At 46.4% G+C, this 25,558-nt stretch overlaps 1 protein-coding gene across 2 annotated transcripts in view; it reads right to left on the reverse strand.

The window, feature by feature from the left end:
- CNTN5 (contactin 5) overlaps positions 1 to 25,558 on the reverse strand; it is a 2,223,160-nt gene that overhangs the window by 1,268,765 nt on the left and 928,837 nt on the right. The gene's annotated exons all lie outside the window — the stretch shown is intronic.

Consider the following 25,558-nt stretch of genomic DNA (forward strand, 5'->3'; position numbering starts at 1 on the left):
ACATCATCCCAAAATCGGGAAGGGGCCATTGCTCGCTTTGATATAAATCACAAGAAATGAGACACAGGAACACACAGGCAGACACACTGTATGCACACTGGGACCACAAAGCAGCATGGGAAACCCAATGCATGCTGGGTTAAGAGCAAAGTGACATGGGAAATTATGAGTCATAAAAAAAAAGGATGAAAAACTGATATGAAACTGATGTAAAACGGATGGAAAATGTATAGAAAAATGATAAAAAAAAGCATGTCAGCGGATGTAAAACGGACATCGGCGGACAAAAAACGGACATCGGCGGACAAAAAACGGACGTCGGCGGACAAAAAACGGACGTCGGCGGATGGAAAAACGGACGTCCGCGGATGTCAAACTGATGTAAAAATTGTCATCAGTGTCCGTTTCATAACAAAAAAAAAGTGACGGAACTGAAGATAAAAACGGAACGCCCGTGTGAAAGAGCCCTATGTCCGTTTTTCATCCCATCCGTTTGCGGATGAAAAACGGACATAATGTATCTCTATGTAAATACGGATGTCAGCGGATGATCATCCTCTGACATCCGTTTTTTGTCAGTTCAGTTCAGTTCAGTTTTTTTGAACGGAAGAGAAACCTATTTTTTCTTCCGTTCAAAAAACGGAACGGACGCAAAAACGGATGTCAGTGGTGTCATCCGCAGACATCCGTATTTACATAGACATGCATTATGTCCGTTTTTCATCCGCAAACGGATGGGATGAAAAACGGACATACGGACCGGATGACACAAGTGTCATCCGTGTCCGTTTCAAAAAAAAAAAAGGAACTGATCGGGCATAAAAAACTGAACGCCGTGTGAAAGAAGCCTTAAGCTTTGACCAAAACACCTGGATGCTGATTGGTTACTATGCAGAGCTGCACCAGATTTTGCACTCTCCAGTTTTAGTAAATCTCCCCACTTTGCTTTTTCAGTAGCCTAGGTCTCATGCACACTGCAGCTCTGATTTACAGACATTTTATGATTTTTTTTTTCGCCCCTAAACGCCCCTATATGTTGGCCTATGTGCCCATGCACACATAGACGTTTACAGGCATTTAGAGGCAGGGGAGTTAAGGGGAAGAAATCTGAATGCAACAAAATCGTGTTCAGGGTAGGAGCTTTTGGGCAGAAAAAAATGCCCAATGGGCCCAAAAGCATGTAATTGCATCTAAAGGCTAGGCAAGTGGCGCCCCCCCCCCCCATCCATGCGTCCAGCCCCCTAATCTACATGCAGGGCGCCGGATGCATGGATTCCAATTGTTTTTTTGTTTTTTTTTGAAGCACGTGATTAGAGCCAGAGGCTCAAATAGACTTCAAAAAAGGGTGGGCTCGGGGAGCAGAGCACTGCGCCCTGAGCCCACCCAGTTGTGTGACAATAGCAAATGCATATTCTCTATTGCCACACTGATTCTCCTCCTGGCCAATCAGGAAGCGGGTCCTGAGACCCGTTTCCCAATTGGCCAAAAGGAGAGGCCATGCTATTGGCCAAGGAGGAGGAGAAGGGAGGAGATGCAGGGGAAGCCCACGGAGGAGACTGAGGGGGAAGCCGCCGCTGCCTTCCACAGGGTAAGTGAGCCGGCGACCGGGGCGGGGGGGGGCATTGTTAGGGGTACGGGCTGGAGCTGGTGTGGTCGGGGGTATGGTGTGGTCTGTCTACCAGCCCCCCGGACCATGGAGTACCAGCCGCGACTGGGCTAGGCACATTTAGCACTTGTGCTTTCATTCATTTTAATGGGCAGAATAAATTAGTATTCTGGCCAATAGAATAAATGAATGCCCAAATGCTTGGCGCACCAAAACGCGCCTAAACGTGTTTGAAAACCATGGCTTTAGGTGTATTTTAGCGCTGCGTTTCTCCTGTCAGGAGGAAAGCATTCAAAAGAGCATCGTGTGCATAAGGCCTACACGTACATGTAAACCTAACACAGTGAAAGTGAAAAGTGAAAGTCATTAGGCTATTCGCTGTGCTGGAAAAGTGTTTTTCATTCATTTTGAATTAAAAATACTACATTTTGCCACTAGATGGTGCTCAGTATCATAGGAATATCCTAGTAGTCAAATTTGAATGAGTAGAATGGCTAGGAGAATGCACTGCATATGCAAGGTGTTTGAATGAGCCTGAGTAGACACTGAGAAGGCATTTCTAATGTTCGGCCATCCTGTAGTGAATGCATAATGGAGAGGGTCATCTACTAAGGAGTTTTTTTGGGCAGGATGCATGAAGCCCACTTGTATGGAGGGAGACCAGAACAACTATTTTAACAGTGGAGGAGTCGTATCTAAAGTGCTTGGACTCCTAGAATGTATAGGGGATTTTTGGGGGGGAAATAGCCATTAAAAGTGAACTAATCCTTTAAATTTTAATTAGAAAGAGACATCCTGAAGGCAAACTGCATCTCCAATCATAGTGCTCTGAGATTCCTTTTTTATTTTTGCACCCTGTATTAAATATTTATGCATAAAGCAAATGTTTTATTTAAAGAGTAAAGAAAAAAAGATAAAAAAAAGTTTAAAACATATCAAGTGTTGCATATTATTATTAAAACTTTGTACAGACAGCAGGTGGAGCTTTTATAGTGAGGGGAAAAAGTATTATAATCTCTGTTGATTTTGTACATTTGCCCACTGGCAAAGAAATGATCAGTCTATATTTTAAGTCCCCATTCACACTAGCGCGACTTGTCCGGCGACTTGGTCGCCTGACAAGTCGCGGTGGGTCGCCTTGATTAGCACAGGACCAGTTCTAATAGGAGCGACACAAGTCGCTCCGACTTAGAAAAAGGGTCCTGTACTACTTTGGGGCGACCTGGAGGCGACTTGCATTGACTTCAATGATATGAAGTCTGTGCATGTCGCGCCGAGGTCGCGGTGCACAGCGTGCACCGCGACTTCACAGGTCGGCCCGGCAAGTCGTGTCGCCCCTGTGTGAATGGGCTCTTAATGGTAATTTTATTTTAACAGTGAGAGACAGAAGAACAACAAAAACATCCAGAGAAATGCATTTCAAACATTTCAAACATGACATGGGAAAACCCCTATTGGCAATCACAGAGGTCAGACATTTCTTGTAGTTAGCCACCAGGTTTGCACACATCTTAAGAGGGATTTTGCCCCACTCCTCTATTCAGATCCTCTCCAAGTCATTAAGGTTTTGAGGCTGACGTTTGATAATATGAACCTTCTGCTCCCTCTACATATTTTGTATGGGATTAAGGTCTGGAGACTGGCTAGGCCACTTAATGTGCTTCTTCTTGAGAAACTCCTTTGTTGCCTTGGCCATGTGTTTTGGATCATTGTCATACTGGAATACCGATTTTCAATGCCTTGGCTGAGGGACGGAGATTCTCACCCAAGATTTGATAGTACACGGCCCCATCCATCATCCCTTTAATGCAGTGAAGTTGTCCTGTCCACTTAGCAGAACCCCCCCCCCCCCCCAAAGCATAATGTTTCCACCTCCATGTATGACGGTGGGGATGGTGTTCTTGGGGTCATAGGCAGAATTTCTCCTCCTCCAAACACGTGAGTTGAGTTGATGCTAAAGAGCTTGATTTTGATCTCATTTGACCACAACACTTTCACTCAGTTCTCCTCTGAATCATTCAGATGTTCATTAGCAAACTTCAGAGGGCCTGTACGTGTGCTTTCTTGAGCAGGGGAAAATTGCGGGTGCTGCAGGATTTCAGTCCTTCACGGCATAGTGTGTTACCAATTGTTTTCTTGGTGACTATGGTCCCAGCTGCCTTGATATCATTGAAAAGATTCTCCCATGTAGTTCTGGGCTGATTCCCCACCTTTCTCATGATCATTGAAACTCCACGAGGTGAGATCTTGCATGGAGCCCCAGACAGAGGGGGATTGGCAGTTATTTTGTGTTTCTTCCAGTTGCGATTAATCGCACCAACTGTTGCCACCCTCTCACCAAGCTGCTTGGCGATGGTCTTGTAGCCCATTCTAGCCTTGTGTAGGTCTACAATCTTGTCCCTGACATCCTTGGACAGCTCTTTGGTCTTGGCCATGGTGGAGAGATTGGAATCGGATTGATTGATTGCTTCTGTGGACAGGTGTCTTCTATACCGGTAACAAGCTGAGATTAGGGGCACTCCCTTTAAGAGAGTGCTCTTAATCTCAGCTCATTGCCTGTCGAGAAGACACCTGGGAGCCAGAAATCTTGCTGATTAATATAGGATCACATACTTATTTCACTCATTAAAATGCAAATCAATTTATAACTTTTTTGAAATGTGTTTTTCTGGATATTTTTGTGGTTATTCTGTCTCTCACTGTAAAAAATCAACCTACCATTAAAATAATAGACTGATCATTTCTTTGTCGGTGGCCAAACATACAAAATCAGCAGGGGATCAAATACTTTTTCCCCTCACTGTATCTCTTTGTCAATCTGAAATCTACACCTAAGTGCGTTTGTTCAATGACTCCTTCTCCTTCCTCCCCCAGCTGTTTTTAGCAGGCTTCACCTTAGGTATAAATAAAAAATTACTTAAAAGCAAACTGTACCTGCTGTCGCTATGCTATGCAATTTATTTGCTGTGGGTGTACCCTCTATTAAATAAACACTATATTGTTAAAAGTATTGGGACGCCTGCCTTTACACACACATGAACTTTAATGGTATCCCAGTCTTAGGTTGTAGGGTTCAATATTGAGTTGGCCCACCCTTTTCAGCTATAACAGCTTCAACTCTTCTGGGAAGGCTGTCAACAAGGTTTAGGAGTGTGTCTATGGGAATGTTTGACCATTCTTCCAGAAACACATTTGTGTGGTCAGGCACTGATGTCGGATGAGAAGGCCTGGCTCGTAGTCTCCGCTCTAGTTCATCCCAAAGGTGTTCCATCGGGTTGAGGTCAGGCCAGTCAAGTTCCTCCACCCCAAACTCGCTCATCCATGTCTTTATAGACCTTGATTTGTGCACTGGTCCAAATCATTCGGTAGATGGGGGGATTATGGTGTGGGGTTGTTTTTCAGGGGAGAGCTGTGGATGACGGATGCATGTAAATGACAGATGCATGTAAACTTTACAGGAGGGAAGACAGAACTAGGCAGTGCCATCTTAAGAGCATTAAAGGGCCCTGGGCAATGCAGTGCACTGGGGCCCTGCCTACACAATCACCCACGAGAATAAAAATGCAAATTATCGATAAGGCAATATTAATTGGTACAGCAGTGCAAGGCTAATGACAGCTTTCAAGTTTGGTGGCTTGGTCCGGTGAACACACACACGGATGGGAGTCAGACTCAACTGTCCTGTGTGTGCCTGTTCCTATGGAGGCGGACAGGCATTCCTGCAGTTGTGGGCTCCCCCTCCATGGCCCAAGAAGCCTGACAACAGCGCAGGGCCAACAGGCGTTTGCCACCTGCTAAGTTCGGCAAGCGGGATGCACACAGGAATCGGGACTAATGCTTGGCTGGGTCGCTGGACAGGTGGGGCCCCCGGTCAAGTAGGGGCCCTGGGCAACTTCCCAGAGTGCCCATTCGGTAAGATGGCCCTGGAACCAGGCAGGATCAGCCAGGTATTGCAGGTGATACAAGAGGCCAAATTACACAGCACAACCACTGTGCTGTATAACATGATTTAAAGAAACAGGGTCCATATATATGAATATATATATATACATATATATATATATATATATATATATTTTTTTTTTTTTTAATTCTAAAAATGCTAATTTCCTGACACATTTTCATTTTCTGGCTTCAATACATTATTGGAAATAACAGAGCCTGTTATTTTCACTGCACCTTAATTGTATTTTCCTGCACTTTGCCCCCAAAGCTCACAGAGTTATCAGTGACACAATGTTCCCTGAAATGGTTCAGAGTTTCCCATAAGTGCATAAAAGGAATTTGGAAGAAGATTTGGCTACAGACTAGTTGCACTTTTAGGTCAGGGGATCAGTATGACAACCAGAAAATTTTCAGCAACAAAAGCCAACATATTTGTCTTACAGCAAGTTTCTTCTTAAAAATAAAAGCGCTCCAGCTGTTCTGTTCTAGATTTTTTTTTTACAGCAGAACTATTTAGATTGCTAAGTATAACCTATTAACAATTATATCTAAAGGCGGTGGGGCTGCGAATATGATCATTAGCTGATCTCCTAAACAAGACACCCAGAATAGTCTGTGACCACTGCATAGATCATTGAAGGTCCTCGGGAGCCATGCGGTGTACGGGGCTTTGCTGATGACCTCATTATCATAACTGACATGCATGGCAGCGTGAGGGAAGGAGCGGAGCTATTTTTGCTCTTGTTCTCATTAAGACCTGCTTACAGTATATATGACATTCTAAGGTATAGAAATGCATGTAGAAATCTTGAATTTATGTCATTACTATATAATATTACTTTCATCTTTTAAAGGCATGGCACCCCATCAACACTGATTACAGGATATAATGTGTAGCACCCTCCTAGTCAGGTGCTAAATAGCAGGTATAGTTTTTGGCTTTCTCTGCTTAACAGGAAAGCAATAGGTAAAGCATTTGAGCTCTCTGCTTATCAGGGAGCTGGATCTACTAGTTAGGCCTGCTCCATGTGTTCCATGTGGGATTCATGTGGGCTGAGGGAGTGTCCCCACTGTACCCAATGGAGAGGTACATTGGACAGTGGAGGAAACCCAGCCAATGACACACAGGCTTTCATACCGTCCCATGGGTTTGGCACAGAGAGTGGTGCATCATGGGATAGGGTATAAAAGCCAAGGGCACATGAGGTAGGGGGTCTTTCAGTGGGAAGCCAGGTCCCATAAAGAGGGTGACGGCTGTCTCCTCTTCTGCAGCAGTGGATGGTGGTCACAGGCAGTCGGCCTGGTGAACCAGAGTGTGTGGCTGAATACAGAGGACCAGGAGAAGCTGACTGGTGGAGCTTAAGGCAACAGTGACTCTGAAAAAACAGTGTCTGTGAATACAGAGGAGCTTGCCCGGGGGTCTGCCAGGAAGGGGACCACTCCAGTGGATAGAGTCAGTGGACGGGTGTCAGCACACACAGTGAGAGAGAAAGGGGGTGCCGAGTTTAGAACCCTGAAGAGAATTGCTAGCAGGAACACCAAATATCTTCACTTCAGTGGCAGAGTGAAAGAGCGGCCTTGCCGCATCCTAAAGTCAGTTGTCCTCAATACTGTGAATAGTTATTAGTTGGAGCATCCCACTCATCCCTTCTCCTATCCAAGTTCTAAATAAAACTACAAAACAAAATCCCCTGGACTGATCACTGACTGAGCCAACGACTTAAAGTGATAATTTTCTGCAAGCAGTTGCTACGGGTAACCCAGGGGAATCCAGAAAGTGTTATATCCAGCAGTCCTCTAAGGGGCAGTGCTACAAATGTAATGTGTTCAGTTCAAAGGCAAACAATGCTCGGTAGAATTTGTCTTTAAAAAATAACTCCAATATGCTAAATAGTTTTTTTTTTTTTTTTCAGGTTACAGTGCTACTTTAACTACTTCTGCCCCTGAATGACCATTCTTTGTGATTCGGCACTGCGTTATTTTACCTGACAATTGCGCTGTCGTGCAAAGCTGTACCCAAATAAAATTCATGTCCTTTTTTTCCCCACAAATAGAGCTTTCTTTTGGTGGTATTTGATCACCTCTGCGGTTTTTATTTTTTGCGCTATAAACAAAAAAAGAGCAACAATTCTGAAAAAAAAAAAAAAAAAAAACAATATTTTTCACTTTCTGCTATATAACATTCCCAATAAAAAAAATGGCAATTTGTATTCTGTTTCATATTTTTGGTAAAAAAAAAAAAAAAAATCCCATTGGGTCTACAAACTAGGGAAACGATTTGTCATTTTTATTTATGTAGCACCCTACAGGTAGGTGCTAGGCAAATGTATAGTGGGCCTTTTCTGCCTAACAGCAGGGCCATGATTTCTTTTTGTCAGGGTGTCATGGCTTCCAGGTGTGCCTGCTGAAGGAGAAGTCTCCCCACTGGCTCCTGTGAGAGGCTTCTCATAGGGCAGTGGATGAAACCCAATCAGGGGAAACATTCAGGCTTTTAACTACCCCAGAAGGCAGAATATGCCGCAAGTGATTCTGGGAGTGGGTATAAGTTTGAGGGAAGTGCGTGATTGGGTGTCTTTGGCGGGAGCAGAGTCCTAGGAGGGAGAGAATGGCTGTCTCTCCTCCTGTTTGAGGAATAGGATGTCTCGGTTGCTGCCTGAGAATCCAGAGAGTGCTGAGTTGAGCTGATGGGATCCGGTGTGCCGAGAACCAGCGGAGAGCAAGAGGGGTCAAGTCCCTGGAAAGCCTACACAGGTCGTGAGTACTGAGGATTGCCCCTGGGATTCTGCCTGAAATGTTAGAGGGGACCACTCCAGAGAAGGTTCTAGGATCCAGATATCAGCTAGCGGACAAAGGGGGTACCTAGGTTGAGGCTCCTTAAGTGACAGAGGGGGTACCTAGTCAGGGGGCCCTGAAGAGTTAAAGGGGGCACCTGCAGTTTAGGCCCTGAAGAGACAGTGTGCAGCGTCTTAGTTGAGAGTTGCAGCCATACACGAAACAGTCTACCTCAAGCCAGTGCAAGGCTGGAGGAAGAAGTCAGTGACTTTGCAGTACCACAGTGATTTGAAGCTTATTGTTCTACAGTCCTGGATCTTCTGGACTCAAAGTCAAGGATCTAGCACTTCTTTCAAGTTACAGTGTGTTCTGAGTGTCAGGAAGCGTTGGCTAGCATCGGCTGGCGTCAAGACAGCGTTAACAGACATTTCCTGAGAAAGTGCCAAGTTGTACTTAGTTGAGCCTAAAGGCAGTGGTGGGATTCAGCCGGTTCGCACTGGTTCCATAGAACCGGTTACTAACTTTCTGCAAGTTCGCAGAACCGGCTGTTCCCGCTGCGCGTCTAAGGACGCACAGTACAATTGAATTGGCGGCCGGGGAGCAGAGCAGTGCACCCGACCTGCCCATTCTGTGACAATAGCGAATAAAAATTTGCTATTGTCACACGGATCCTCCTCCTGGCCAATCAGGGAGCAGGTCAATTGGGGGCAATGCTGTGGGCACTCTGCAATCATTGGGGGCAATGCTGTGGGCACTCTGCAATTATTGGGGGCAATGCTGTGGGCACTCTGCAATGATTGGGGGCAATGCTGTGGGCACTCTGCAATGATTGGGGGCAATGCTGTGGGCACTCTGCAATGATTGGGGCAATGCTGTGGCACTCTGCAATAATTGGGGGCAATGCTGTGGCACTCTGCAATGATTGGGGGCAATGCTGTGGCACTCTGCAATGATTGGGGGCAATGCTGTGGTCACTGTGCATTGAAAGGGGGCACGCTGGTCACTGTGCATTGAAAGGGGGCACGCTGGCCACTGTGCATTGAAAGGGGGGCATGCTGGTCACTGTGCATTGAAAGGAGGGCACGCTGGTCACTATGCATTGAAAGGGGGCACGCTGGTCACTGTGCATTGAAAGGGGGGCACGCTGTTCACTGTGCATTGAAAGGGGGCACGCTGGTAACTCTGCATTGAAAGGGGGCACGCTGGTCATTCTGCTGGGAAAGTCGGAACTGGTTACTAACATTTTTGAATCCCACCACTGCCTAAAGGAGTATCCCACTCATTCCCTTCTCCCATCTCCTTAACTACAATAAAACAACAAAACAAAGATGCCGGAGTTGTAAGTGTCTCAGTTCTAACACCCAGGGTTGCAGCTTACATGGGCTGGAGAGGTAACCAGTAACAATGGCAGACCCACATGAGGCCCAATGTCTGAAAAACCTGCTACATTTATTTATTTTTACTAGTAATGGCGGCGATCAGTTATTTTTAGCGGGACCGTGACATTGCAGTGGACAGATCTGACACCTAACTGACATTTTTGACACTTTTGAGGGGGGACCAGTGACATTACTACAGTAATCAGTGCTAAAAATATGCATGGTTACTGTACTAATGACACTGGTAGGGAAGGGATGAACCCAGGGGCGATTAAAGGGTTAAGTGTGAGCCTAGGGGAGTGTTTTCTAACTGTGGGGGGAGGGACTTGTGGAATCAACACAGAGACCTGTGATCCTAAATAGAAGGATCATAGGCGCTCTTCGATCATTCCAGAGAGAACAACGGTCTGCTGTGTTTACAACAGCAAACCGTCGTTCTCTCTTATCGGGCAGCGATGGTGGGTGCCTGTCGGCTCTCGTGGCCGCCGGCACCGTGGATCGGCTTCTGCGCTTTCTAACTGAGGCGGGCACGCGCCCCCAGGAGCGCTTTCGTGAACCGCTGTACAGGCATATCTGCGGTGGGCGGTTGGCAAGTTGTTAAAGCCCAATCGAACCTTACAACCTAACTCTGGTAAATGTGAAAATTTGCCCTTGCAGTGGGGCGGCACCTGCACTGCAAGGGTTTACTGCTTGTTTATTATAGAGGAGTGTAAAAACTCCTTTACTTACCCGATCTTTTGCTACCTCAGTCTTCCCTCACGCTCCAGTGGTGGACAGTCCCTTGGTGTCATCTCATCCAATGCAGGGCCTTGATGGCATCAAAAGCTTAGACCGCTGAAGCATGAGAGAGAAGACACTGCGGGAGCACCAAGGAATGGAGGATCAGGTAAGTACATCTTTTCTTCTTTGCCTTCCAGACCTAATCGAGTCGTTAAAGGGTTAGTTCACCTTTTCAGACAAAGTTAAAGCAAGCTAACACCCTACATCCCTCCCTCCCCGCCAGTCCCCACTGCACACCTCCATGAGTAATGAGCTGTCAGTGCCCACACAGCCGATGTAGTGGTCCCGGTATTTGAAATCTCTGCTCTTCTTCCCCTTTTTTCTGTAGGGCTTCTGGGATGGATCGGAGCGATTATGATTGGTCAGCACCAAAACAATTTGACTAATTTGACTAACAGGGGATTTAAGAAAACAAATTATACAACTTTGCACTCCTTTTGTAAAGTATTTAGCTTATTAAACTGAAAGTTGGGCTTTAAACAACAACAACTATTGCAAATACCAGCTTTACCCCTTTTTTTGAACCAAATCCTGTCGTTCCTCTTCTCTCCTAAGTTGTCCACCTTTCTAGTCTGATGTATAGACCTCTAAAAAAAATACTAATGTATACGGCATACCCAAAAAATCTCAAAACAGCAAACATGGCTAACAACTGCAAATTTTTTTAAATGCCGATGTAGATTTTTGCATTGCCGTGACGCATATTTTACTTTCAATAGTTTTTATTGAAAAATTTTGCAATACAGAGACAAACAAAAAGGAACAATAACATGCATGATATATTAGGTATTGTGATGCCAAGATTTGCAGGTCAAAGAAAACGTTTGTCAAAGGAACGTATATCCATAAGTACAAAAATTACATCGTAAACAACCGCAGGAAATGATCGAGCATTGTCATAAAAGGCGGGGATAAATACCGGAAAGGAAACCTTACAATGCTCAACCTAGCAAAAGGTGAAGACCAAACACCTGATGAAGGATGAATATCCACAATTAGGGTTGAGCGGACACCTAGATGTCCGTGTTCGACGGGTTCGGCCGAACTTTAAAAAAAAGTCCGGGTCCGTGTCCCGGACTTTTACCGAACTTTTCCCGGACACCGAACCCCATTGAAGTCAATGGGGACCCGAACTTTAAGGCACTAAAATGGCTCTAAAACACCAAAGGAAAGGGCTAGAGTGCTGCAAATGGCAGCAAAACGTAATTAAGAGCATGGCAAGTGCTCTGCAAACAAATGTGGATAGGGAAATAACTTAAAACAACAAAAAAAAACAGAAAAATAAAACAATGTTCTTCTTCATCTCTGAAGGACGAGGCCCATATGGAGTAGGAGGGAGGTTGAGGTGGTGGTGGATGTGGCGGTGACATAGGCGTGCGCACAGGGTGTGCTGGGTGTGCCTGGGCACACCCTAATCACCTAGGGCACATAGCATTGCCAGTGAGGAGATGGGAAAGATCTCCCTGGGACCTGCTCTGCTCTATTTCTCCTTGCCTACAGGTACATGGCCCCGATACATTACTCTCCCTGCTGGCAAACACATGCATGTGTATTTCAACTTTGGGGTGCACACCTTAATGCAATAGGCTGCGCACACCTATGGGCGGTGTAGGTGGAAGCGGCGGTGGAGGAGGACCAGGGCCGGATTAACAGCATCATGGGCTTGGTGCTGAGGATTTTGAAGGGCCTTAGGGCCGTGCCTTGCCATGCACCCAGAGGAGGAAGGGTGCAGCCATGCATGCCTAATTCAACATGGGATGCTGTCTCTGAAGCCCATAAACACATCCATGCATCGCCAACTGTCCCTCCTTGTCCGGCCTTCACGCTGTGTGGGGAGGTTCTGAGGGTGCTGCCTGGGGAAGCGAGCATAGAAGCCAGACTTCTGTGTTTACAAGTGACAGAAGAGCGGTAACAGTGAATATGGCCAACCCGGGGCCTATATAAAAGGTAGGGGCCTGGAGCTGCAGCTCCAATAGCCCCTACATTAATCTGGCCCTGAGGAGGAGGACGAGGTAGCCAACACTGCTTCTTTTCACAAATTTTAAATGAGGGTACACCCCAAAAGAGTGAGAAAGAGCAAAAATGGAACAATGGGTGGGTAAGGTCGGTATCCATTGCTATTCTGCATAAGGTACGGAAAAGTCCCGTGGGATCCATGCCTGGTTCATTTTAATGAACGTGAGCTTGTCCACATTGTCTCTGGACAGGCGGCTGCGCTTGTCTGTTATAACGCCCCCAGCCGTGCTAAATACCCGTTCAGATAATACACTGGCTGCAGGGCACGCCAGCACCTCCAAGGCGTAAAGGGCAAGCTCAGGCCATGTGCCCAATTTGGAGACCCAGAAGTTGAAGGGGGCAGACCCGTCATTCACTACATGTAGGCGTGTGCACACATACTGCTCCACCATGTTGGTAAAATGCTGCCTCCTGCTAAGACGTTCCATCTGAGCTGCTGGTGCTGCTGTTTGTTGTGGCGTGCTGACAAAGCTTTTCCACATTTCGGCCATGCTAACCCTGCCTTCTGAGGTGCTGGCGGTGCCCTGGTTGCGTTGGCGACCTCCTCCTCCTCCTCCTCTGCCTTGTGCTTCCACTGTGGCCCCGCTGTCAGATGGGAATGCCAGCAGCATGGCGTCTACCAGCGTGCGCTTGTACTCGCGCATCTTGCGATCGCGCTCCAGTGAGTGAATTAAGGACGGTACGTTGTCCTTGTAACGGGGATCCAGCAGCGTGGCCACCCAGTAATCAGCACAAGTTAGAATGTGGGCAACTCGGCGGTCGTTGTGGAGACACTGCAGCATGTAATCGCTCATGTGTGCCAGGCTGCCCAGAGGCAACGAAAGGCTGTCCTCTGTGGGAGGTGTATGGTCCGTGTCCTCTGTATCCCCCCAGCCACGCACCAGTGATGGCCATGAGCTGGCCTGGGTGCCACCCTGCTGTGAACATGGTTACATCTCCTCCTCCAGCTCCTCCTCCTCCTCATCCTCCTCATCCTCCAGAACTGTGCCCCTGCTGGACAATTGCGTCCCTGGCGTTTGCGTGTGCAGGAACCCACCCTCGGAGCCCCTTGCGAATGACTGCCCTGAAAGCCTTGGAAATGTTACCTCTTCATCCTCCTCCTCCTCCTCATCCTGTGCCACATCCTCTTCCATCATCGCCCGAATTGTTTTTTCAAGGAGGCATAGAAGTGGGATAGTTAAGCTGAGAACGGCGTCATTGCCACTGGCCATGTTGGTGGAGTACTCAAAACAGCGCAACAAGGCACACAGGTCTCGCATGGAGGCCCAGTTATTGGTGGTGAAGTGGTGCTGTTCCGCAGAGCGACTCACGCGTGCGTGCTGCAGCTGAAACTCCACTATGGCCTGCTGCTGCTCGCACAGTCTTTCCAGCATGTGCAAGGTGGAGTTCCACCTTGTGGGCACGTCACATATGAGGCGGTGAGCGGGAAGGCCGAAGTTACGCTGCAGCGCTGCCAGGCGAGCAGCAGCAGGGTGAGAACGCCGAAAGTGCGCACAAACGGCCCGCACTTTCTGCAGCAGCTCTGACATATCGGGGTAGTTTTTAAGGAACCTCTGCACCACCAAATTCAGCACATGCGCCAGGCAAGGGATGTGCGTCAAACCGGCTAGGCCCAGAGCTGCTATGAGATTTCGCCCGTTATCGCACACCACCAGGCCGGGCTTGAGGCTCGCTGGCAGCAACCACTCATTTGTCTGCTGTTCCATGCTCCTCCACAACTCCTGCGCGGTGTGTGGTTTGTCCCCCAAACAGGCAAGTTGTAAAACTGCCTGCTGTCGTTTACCCCTGGCCGTGCTGAAGTTGGTGGTGAAGGTGTTACGCTGTCCGGATGAGGAGGCGGTAGAGGATGAGGAAGCGGAGTAGGAGGAGTTAGGAACAGGAGGCAAACTGAAGCGCCCTGCAATCCTCGGTGGTGGAAGGACATGCGCCAAATTGCTATCCGCCTCAGGCCCATCCGCCACTGCATTTACCCAGTGTGCCGTTAGGGAGATATAACGCCCCTGACCGTGCTTACTGGTCCACGTATCCGTAGTTAGGTGGACCTTGGCACAGATGGCGTTGCGCAGTGCACACCTGATTTTTTCCCCCACTTGGTTGTGCAGGGAAGGGATGGCTTGCCTGGAAAAGTAGTGGCGGCTGGGCACGACGTACTGTGGGACAGCCACCGACATAAGGTTTTTAAAACTGTGCGTCTCCACCAGACGGAATGACAGCATTTCAAAGGCCAATAATTTTGAAATGCTGGCATTCAGGGCCAGGGATCGCGGGTGGGTAGGGGGGTACTTCCTCTTCCTCTCAAGTGTTTGGGAGATGGAAAGCTGAACGCTTCCACGGGACATTGTGGAGATGGTTGTTGGTGACCCAGGTGGTGGTGTTGCTGACAGATCGTCTGTTTGCGGGGTGGCAGGTGCCGGTATCACTACAGATGTGGCTGGAGCGGCCGAGACTGCAGCAGAAGAGGAAGCAGGATGAGCCAGAGACATTTCTTGGTTTTGAAGGTGTGTACTCCACTGCAGCTCGTGCTTTGCACTTAGATGCCTGATCATGCAGGTTGTGCTCAGGTTGAGAAGGTTCATGCCTCGCTTCAAGCTCTGATTGCACAGGGTGCAAACCACTCGTGTCCTGTCATCAGCACATTTTCTAAAGAACTTCCACGCTAGAGAACTCCTTTGAGCTGACTTTGGTGCGCTCGTTCCCTTGCTGCGTTGGGCAGTAGCGGGCGTAGTGTCTAGGGCACGGCCGCTCCGCTTCTGCACCCTGCTCCCTCTTCTGCTGTGCTGGTGGCTCTGTGCGACCACCGCCTCTTCCTCCAAACTACTCAGTTCACCTGCATGACGTTCATTCCATGTGGGGTCGAGGACCTCATCGTCCTCCACATCATCTTCCACCCAGTCTTCACCCCTGCCCTCCTTGTCGGTCTCCACAATGCTGAACGCCGCAGCAGTTGGCACCTGCGTTTCGTCATCATCGGAGACGTGCTGCGATGATCCTTGCATGTACTCATCTTGAGAAATAAGTGGTTGGGCATCGCTGCACTCAATCTCTTCCACTTCTGGGGCAGGGCTAGGTGGATGGCCCTGGGAAACCCTGCTGACAGAGTCCTCAAAAAGAATAAGAGACTGCTGTATGGCTTGGGGCTCAGACTGCTGGCCTGATTTGCAAGGGGGTGAGGTGAAAGACGGTTGGACATTGGCTGCAGGTGCCAACTCTGACCTTTCTGCAGTAGACTGGGTGGGAGACAATGTGAAGGAACTGGAGGCACTGTCAGCAGCAAACCAATCTACTATCGCCTCAACTTGTTCTGGCCTCATCACTTCTAGGGGCGTTTGATGCCCTACCAAATACTGATGCAGGTTCTGTCGCCTACTCACACTTGAGGAAGGTGTTTCACTTGTGCGTGTAGCTGGCACAGATCGACCACGTCCTCTCCTTGCAACAGGAGCTCTACCAGCAGCACCACGACCCAGGCCACGGCCCTTATTTGACGGTCTCCTCATATTTCTGTAATTTAAGATCTTGCCCTAGAAAGGTTTTTATTGAATAGCGGAATAGAAAATATGATCCAAAAAAAGTGTATGTATATCACACGTACACAACCACACTAGGCCCCAATTACTATTGTTTGTACCCCTAAAAGGCTAGATGAGGAGTAGGGGGAGTATGGAACAGGCAGCACCCTCAAACCTTCAGAAGTATGAGATGAACCCCAACAACTTGGAAAGGTGGATCTCTCTCACACGTACCGACACAGACTATCCCGCAATTCAATTGATCCTCAAAGGTTTTTATTGAATAGCGGAATAGGAAATATGATCAAAAAAAGTGTATGTATCTCGCACGTACACAACCACACTAGGCCCCAATTACTATTGTTTGTACCCCTAAAAGGCTAGATGAGGAGTAGGGGGGGTATGGAACAGGCAGCACCCTCAAACCTTCAGAAGTATGAGATGAACCCCAACAACTTGGAAAGGTGGATCTCTCTCACACGTACCGACACAGACTATCCCGCAATTCAATTGATCCTCAAAGGTTTTTATTGAATAGCGGAATAGGAAATATGATCAAAAAAAGTGTATGTATCTCGCACGTACACAACCACACTAGGCCCCAATTACTATTGTTTGTACCCCTAAAAGGCTAGATGAGGAGTAGGGGGGGTATGGAACAGGCAGCACCCTCAAACCTTCAGAAGTATGAGATGAACCCCAACAACTTGGAAAGGTGGATCTCTCTCACACGTACCGACACAGACTATCCCGCAATTCAATTGATCCTCAAAGGTTTTTATTGAATAGCGGAATAGGAAATATGATCAAAAAAAGTGTATGTATCTCGCACGTACACAACCACACTAGGCCCCAATTACTATTGTTTGTACCCCTAAAAGGCTAGGAGTAGGGGGAGTATGGAACAGGCAGCACCCTCAAACCTTCAGAAGTATGAGATGAACCCCAACAACTTGGAAAGGTGGATCTCTCTCACACGTACCAACACAGACTATCCCCCAATTTAACTGATCCCCAAAGGTTTTTGATTAAATAGCGGAATAGAAAATATGATCCCAAAAAAGTGTATGTATATCACACGTACACAACCACACTAGGCCCCAATTACTATTGTTTGTACCCCTAAAAGGCTAGGAGTAGGGGGAGTATGGAACAGGCAGCACCCTCAAACCTTCAGAAGTATGAGATGAACCCCAACAACTTGGAAAGGTGGATCTCTCTCACACGTACCAACACAGACTATCCCCCAATTTAACTGATCCCCAAAGGTTTTTGATTAAATAGCGGAATAGAAAATATGATCCCAAAAAAGTGTATGTATATCACACGTACACAACCACACTAGGCCCCAATTACTATTGTTTGTACCCCTAAAAGGCTAGGAGTAGGGGGAGTATGGAACAGGCAGCACCCTCAAACCTTCAGAAGTATGAGATGAACCCCAACAACTTGGAAAGGTGGATCTCTCTCACACGTACCAACACAGACTATCCCCCAATTTAACTGATCCCCAAAGGTTTTTGATTAAATAGCGGAATAGAAAATATGATCCCAAAAAAGTGTATGTATATCACACGTACACAACCACACTAGGCCCCAATTACTATTGTTTGTACCCCTAAAAGGCTAGGAGTAGGGGGAGTATGGAACAGGCAGCACCCTCAAACCTTCAGAAGTATGAGATGAACCCCAACAACTTGGAAAGGTGGATCTCTCTCACACGTACCAACACAGACTATCCCCCAATTTAACTGATCCCCAAAGGTTTTTGATTAAATAGCGGAATAGAAAATATGATCCCAAAAAAGTGTATGTATATCACACGTACACAACCACACTAGGCCCCAATTACTATTGTTTGTACCCCTAAAAGGCTAGGAGTAGGGGGAGTATGGAACAGGCAGCACCCTCAAACCTTCAGAAGTATGAGATGAACCCCAACAACTTGGAAAGGTGGATCTCTCTCACACGTACCAACACAGACTATCCCCCAATTTAACTGATCCCCAAAGGTTTTTGATTAAATAGCGGAATAGAAAATATGATCCCAAAAAAGTGTATGTATATCACACGTACACAACCACACTAGGCCCCAATTACTATTGTTTGTACCCCTAAAAGGCTAGGAGTAGGGGGAGTATGGAACAGGCAGCACCCTCAAACCTTCAGAAGTATGAGATGAACCCCAACAACTTGGAAAGGTGGATCTCTCTCACACGTACCAACACAGACTATCCCCCAATTTAACTGATCCCCAAAGGTTTTTGATTAAATAGCGGAATAGAAAATATGATCCCAAAAAAGTGTATGTATATCACACGTACACAACCACACTAGGCCCCAATTACTATTGTTTGTACCCCTAAAAGGCTAGGAGTAGGGGGAGTATGGAACAGGCAGCACCCTCAAACCTTCAGTATGAGATTGTGTTCACTGTACCCCACAAAGATTGAGTTCACTGCACCCCACAATGATTGTGTTCACTGCACCCCACAAAGATTGTGTTCACTGCACCTCACAAAGATTGTGTTCACTGTACCCCCCAAAGATTGTGTTCACTGCACCCCACAAAGATTCTGTTCACTGTACCCCACAAAGATTGTGTTCACTGCACCCCAAAAAGATTGTGTTCACTGCACCCCAAAAAGGATGTTGTTCACTGCACCCCAAAAAGGATGTTGTTCACTCCACCCCAAAAAGATTTTGTTCACTGCACCCCACAAAGATTGTGTTCACTGCACCCCAAAAAGATTGTGTTCACTGCACCCCAAAAATGATTTTGTTCACTGCACCCCAAAAAGGATTTTGTTCACTGCACCCCAAAAAGGATGTTGTTCACTCCACCCCAAAAAGATTGTGTTCACTGCACCCCAAAAAGATTGTGTTCACTGCACCCCACAAAGGATTTTGTTCACTGCACCCCAAAAAGATTGTGTTCACTGCACCCCAAAAAGGATGTTGTTCACTGCACCCCAAAAAGGATTTTGTTCACTGCACCCCAAAAAGATTGTGTTCACTGCACCCCACAAAGGATTTTGTTCACTGCACCCCACAAAGATTGTGTTCACTGCACACCAAAAAGGATTGTGTTCACTGCACCCCAAAAAGATTTTGTTCACTGCACCCCAAAAAGATTGTGTTCACTGCAGCCCAAAAAGATTGTGTTCACTGCAGCCCAAAAAGATTGTGTTCACTGCAGCCCAAAAAGATTGTGTTCACTGCAGCCCAAAAAGATTGTGTTCACTGCAGCTCACACACAGAAAAATGGATGTGGATCACTGACACCTGCCTATCTCCAATCCCACACCACACAGCAATATCGATTGTAGTTTGTAGAACACAGTTTCCCTAAAATTCAGCAGACTCTGTCCCTAACAGGATTGAGAAGAGATCGTAGATCAGGATTGAGTGCAGACCCCACCCCCCACACAGCAATATCGATTGTAGTTTGTAGAAGACACTGACCCTATATAATTCAGCAGACTCTATCCCTAAAATGCCTACAACTCGCCCTGCCTAAACACTCCGACCTGTCCCTCAATTCTATCCGGACACAAATGGTTTTTTCCTGCCTATCTTTCCCTAATCAGCAGCCAGCACGTTGATGTGTGCTCTGTCCCTGAATCTAAGCAGCATAATGACGCCGCTGCGGCTGCCTCGAACTTATAAAGACTTGGTCACATGCTTCAGACGGCCAATCACAGCTACTGAGACATTTGCAGGCATGGCTGGGATGGCTTAAGGCACACCAGTTAAACGATTGTTGATTGGCTGTTTAAAGCCCGCCATGAAAAGAGCGCCAAAGCATGCAAAACCCGGAAATAAAACGACCGAACACGGATTTTTACCCGAACATACAGTAAAGTGTCCGTGTCCGTGTTCGGGTACAAAAAATCCAATTATTCGGTACGAACACGAATAATACAGTCCGTGTTCGCTCAACACTATCCACAATGAGTATAGGGTCCCAGGAGGAGGAATGGAGAAGGACACCGTGCCCCCCAAGGGTGGCGATACATACGGGTCCGACCCGACCTCTCCCCGAGGATCAGTCCAAACTTTGCAAGGATGGTGGAGAGGTGCCTGAGGCAAAACAGAAGGGGAAGAGGAGGAAGATGGAGGGAGGAGGGGAGCAGACACAGGCGGTAAATGTAGGTTAGAAGCAGAAAGAAAAGAAGAAGGATAGGGGCAGTGCGTCCAGCACAGGGTTTAGATAGATACTTGCACATACGCGGCCCAAGGTTCCCAAACAGCCTCGAATTTAGGGACTGTATCATTAATGATACTGGATAACTTTTCTTGCGCCATAATCCAAGATATTTTAAGTTTGCATTCCCGAATGGAAACGCTAGGTGTTTTCCATGCTCTGGCAATAGTAAGTTTGGCTCCTATTAGGATGAAATGTAAGAGCGTACGGGCTGGTTTGGAAAGCTTGGGAACACGGCGTGACGCATATTTTAATGCACATTACTGTAAGACGCATAAACGCATTTGTCCAACAGTGACGTGCTGCAATGTCATTCATTTTAAGGCCTTATTCACTTATATGTACCTATCTATACCAGTGGTCTCCAAATTTCAGCCCTTTCCTTGCCTTTATTCGGTCCTCGGGGCCCAATTCCTCCCAATGACACCAATGTTGGGGAACTATTCCTCCCAATTAAACCAGCAATGGGGAACTATTCCTCCAAATGACACGAATGATGGGGCACCATTCCTCCCAATGACGCCAACGATAGAGCACTGTTCCTCCCAATGACACCAATGACGGGGCACAATTCCTCCCAATGACACAAATGTTGGAGGACTATCCCTCCCAACTACATCAACTATCAGGCACTATTCCTCCCAAGGACACCAACGATGGGGCACTATTCCTCCAATACCAATAACAGGGTACACTCCTACTGACCAGAGGTTCTATGTCTTTTTTATTTACTCCCACTGACTACCAAGTCTGAGGTATTGTTTACTCCCACTGACGCTGAGCCATGTTCTGTTTCCTGAAGGCCACACTCTGGTTCCCCCTACTGGCCCTATTTTTTATTTGAAGACCCCTGATCTATGCACCTATGCAAAGGACTGTCTTTGCCTGCATTTGATGCACAGGTGTTCCATGCATCTGCGTGCAGGTAGTCTCCTTCATGTTCTATTGGGACACAGATGCTGGTCCCAACTTGACAGCCGTGCTTGTGTGTGTTCTTGAATGCACAACTGTCTACATTTGGGGACACACATCTGCACAGCTCTCAAATTGAGACAAGCGCTTGTATCCATACAGCCACTGCATTCCAATAGACATGCACAACACCTGCGCATGCTGTGTGGGCAAAGACGGCTCTTTGCACAAGTTTATGGATAGGTATACAAAAACAGAGGAAATGGCTCACGGGACTTTTAAAGAGACACATACCAAATGTTAAAAAAATACAAGTTTATTGCACATCATAATATACAATTTAAAATCCAAAAATGACAACATGGTAAATTCATCAATATAAACAACATAATGGAACACAAATTCATAATATACACAACTTCATATATAAATAACAGTTTTAGCTGTATAGATCTCATTATGCACTATATCATGTAAGAACAACAGTCTGTGCTGCATGGATCTCAATGTGGGGATGACAAGCCGCTCAATCTTTTCAGACCGTGACTTCTCCCCGGGACTCCCAGGGGATGCTGGTAATACACCTGTGAATGGATCTTCCTCCTCTCCCCAACTTTTGTTGGGAAGATATCTAGGCACCTCTTTTTTTTTTTTGGGGGGGGGGACTTCCCTGTCACTCTTGTCGTTAATTATCATTGATGGAATGATCAATTAGATGGTACAGACCCTCGTTTGGTTATTTGCTACGATCCGAATTGCTGTGTCATTTATATACATCTGTGCTTCTCCTGATGAAGCAAATCTAAGAGTTCGCAAAACGCGTTGAGATCCATGCATCACAGACTGTTGTTCTTACATGATATGGTGTATAAGGAGATCTATACAGCTAAAACTGTTATTTATATACAGTATGAAATGGTGTATATTATGAATTTGTGTTCTATTATGTTGGGCCATTTCCTCTGTTTTTGTGTACAAATTTGGGACTGAGACGCCTACATATTCCACATATATCAGCGCTCATCAGCGTTCTGCTACTCTTTCATTGACCAGTCAGCAGCCTGGGAGTAGAGAGAACTTTGTTTTCCTTTAACCTCTTCCCATCCATGCTATAGCCGAAAGATGCCTACAGCGCAGACCTTAATTGCTTGGAGGGTGTCCATGTATATCGTCCCATGCATGAGCTGCCTGCGCGCTCCCTGCGGAGTGCGCATAGCTCGCTCTGTGATCAATGAGTCCATGAGACTCGGCTGATCACAGATCGTAGTAAGGGGTTGGTCCCAGCCCCTAATCACATGATCAGCTGTCAGCCAATGACAGCTGATCACGTGATGTAAACAGCAGCCAGCATGAGGAGAAAAAAAAAAGCCAATTGCCGGCTGCTGTCAGAGGGATATTGGTCCTGAAGAGGAGAGGAGCATCTGTGCCCACCAGTGCCATCTACTAGTGCCCACCAGTGCCACCTACCAGTGCCACATATCAATGCCCACCAGTGCCACCTATCAGTGCCAATTAGTGCCCCATCATCATTGCTAGCTATCAGTGTCACCTACCAGTGCCTATCATTGCCCATCGGTGCCACCCATCACTGTCACCTATCAGTGCCACCTATTAGTGCCCTTCAGTGCCACCTACCAGTGCCTGTCAGTGCCGCCCATCAGTGCCCATCATTGCTGTCTTATTAGTGCCCATCAGTGTCGCCTATCAGTGCCCACCAGTGCAGCCTATCAGTGCCCATCAGTGCAGCCTATCAGTGCCTATCAGGGCCCATCAGTGCTGCGTCATCAGCAGACATCAATGAAGGGGAAAAATTACCTGTTCGTAAAATTTTATAACAAACTATAAAAACTGGGTTTTTTTTTTTTCAAAATTTTTGTTTGTTTTGCAAAAAATAAAAGCCCCAGTAGGGATTAAATGCCACCAAAAGAAAGCTCTATTTGTTTGAGAAAATGATAAAAATTTTATTTGGGTACAGCATTGCATGACCGCGCAATTATCATTCAAAGTGCGACAGCGCTAAAAGCTGAGAATTGCCTGGGCAGGGAGGGGGTTTAAGTGCCCAGTAGACAGGTGGTTAAGCTGAACTCTAGGCAGATATAAATGGCACACATAATACAGCCCTTTAATCACTAATACAAGCAGGGTAAGTACCTGCATTTAACTTGGTATCAGCCACTTGCAGTCTTTGTGCAGCAGAGCTCAAGGTGGGCAGAAGAAAAAAGCAGCACAAGAAACCAATTGGTTTATGTGCTGGTAAGGAACATGCTGATAGGAGGAGAAAGTGACAGAGAAATTAACTAATCACTGGGCTGCTTTACTTTTGTTCGGTCATAGGCTGGAGCAGGGTCATGATTGGTTGGGCTGGGAGGAAGTAGTATGCTGAATCATGCTGGCCATCATTTATGAAGACCTCTAGTGGTGGAAAATAAATACCGCAAGGCACAGCTCTGAACTGAAGGTGGACATTGCAACAAAAACTGCTTTTTCATTTTATCTTTTAATAGGTTCATGTTTATTTATTTTGACTGGGTTTTTGTTTTAAATGAAAATAGCATCCTCTGTCTAGCTGTACCATACGATGCACTGGTGCAGTTCTTAGAAAATTATAGACAAAAATGCAGAAGGTAAAACAGTATCCATGTATACAGTATTGCATCTGTATTTAGCTGTTTGCCTGGAGTTTAGCCAAAGTAGAACATCAAGAGCAAGGTTTAAAAAAGCATCCTATCATTATAACTCCATCCCAATGAGTTTTTTACACTGGGCTTTCCCCTGGTTACTAATTGACTTTTACTGTCAATCATAAACCCTGGAGCACAATGTGCATAGCCCAGTAGGAATGAAGCGAGTTACTTTCTCCTATTATGTGCTTAAAATGTCTTCCTGTTCATGATCACTGATGAGCCCAGCCATGGAGTGTTCGGACAGTCTGAACCCGCCTGAGTTTTCCTGCTGAGACCAAAGCCAATAGCCAATTATAGGAGGAACAGGCATTCCCCAACCCACAGACACATTTTTACATGAACCTTGCACTTTATATGTGTGGCTGTGGGGTAGGGAATGCCTTTGCCCCCTATGACTGGCTGTCAGCTTTGACATCTCCCAGCCGGGAACGCTGAGGCAAGTTTAGACTCATGTCTGAACTAGAGTTGCCACCTCGTCCCTTTAAAACTGAAAACATATTAAATACACAGGTTCTGTGGCTGATAAAGGTGATAATTAAACTCACTTGGTGCATTATCTGCATTCAATTAGTCTCAGAACCTGTTTAATTCATATGTGTTTGGGTTTAAAGGGATGAGGTGGCAACCCTAGTCTTAACATGCCCGAGGTCAACTCAATAGGGCTGCAGCTCTGGTCTTTTCCAACAGTCAGCACTGGGAGAGTGAGGCAACTGTAGGAATTAATCAAGTTCTGAGGTATGCACATGTGCTGACAAGGAAAGTACTGATATCTCTTTTTTTGTGTTATCACATGTTGCATTGAACAACCTATTTGTTTTCAATGGCTAATTATTGATCCTCAACACATGAAAGAATGAATCTGCACTGCCCTTGAGAAAGGCAGCTTACTGCAAGGCATGTACAGTCACATCGCAATGCCAGTAAGTTGCTTTAAATTGTATATGTGTGTTGGGGTGCAATTCGAAACGAATGGCAATGAAAAAATATGGCACATTGTTGCAACAAATTGAGGGTTTGCTACCCATTACAGGTATAGAGTTATTCTAAAATCACCACAGGACGTAGTAGTGACATAGGGGTCTTCAGACTGAATCACTTAGTAGTGCAGGTCAGGAATCTGACACTTCATGAAGTGTCGGATTCTAAAAAAATTTTTTAGTGGAGTCTCTCTTGGCAGAGAAATTGGCAGAGTTGTTTCAAACTTTGTATTCACCTGTTTCCCAGCGGTCCAGCTTAAAGGTGTAAAGAGATGAGAAAGATACAATTCTTACACATTGGTTCCCATCAAGTTCCCCAGTACCGGTCTGTACTTTGTCTAAAAGTGTTCCTAATATGGTTCTCAGGAGAATCAACATACTGCCCACTCTCTGTTGATCCTACTCCTTAGTGACTCACTTTTTAATTTGCTTGTTAGTCGGCAATTAAGAATGACTTAAGAATAACTCAGGCACTCTACGCCGCTTTCCCTGATCACATTTCACTAGTCAGCCAAACCACGGTGTCTCAAATGTAATTTTCTCATTCAAATCACCAGCAGAAAACTCGAGGGACCATTGCAGAAAGTCTTTGACCTTTGGACTAAAGATCAACGTATTGCTCCTGTGTGCACTGTATCGATTTATGATGCAGAATGTTTAATTTTGTGATGCAGTCTACTAAGCCAGTGCCTTTTTATACAATGGACAACAAAATTAGTCATGTGCACCTCTACTAATTAAGGTTACAGAAAAATCCCTTGAAACCGAACC

The sequence above is a fragment of the Pelophylax lessonae genome (assembly GCF_965119305.1).
Source record: "Pelophylax lessonae genome assembly, chromosome: 2".
NCBI lineage: Eukaryota > Metazoa > Chordata > Amphibia > Anura > Ranidae > Pelophylax > Pelophylax lessonae.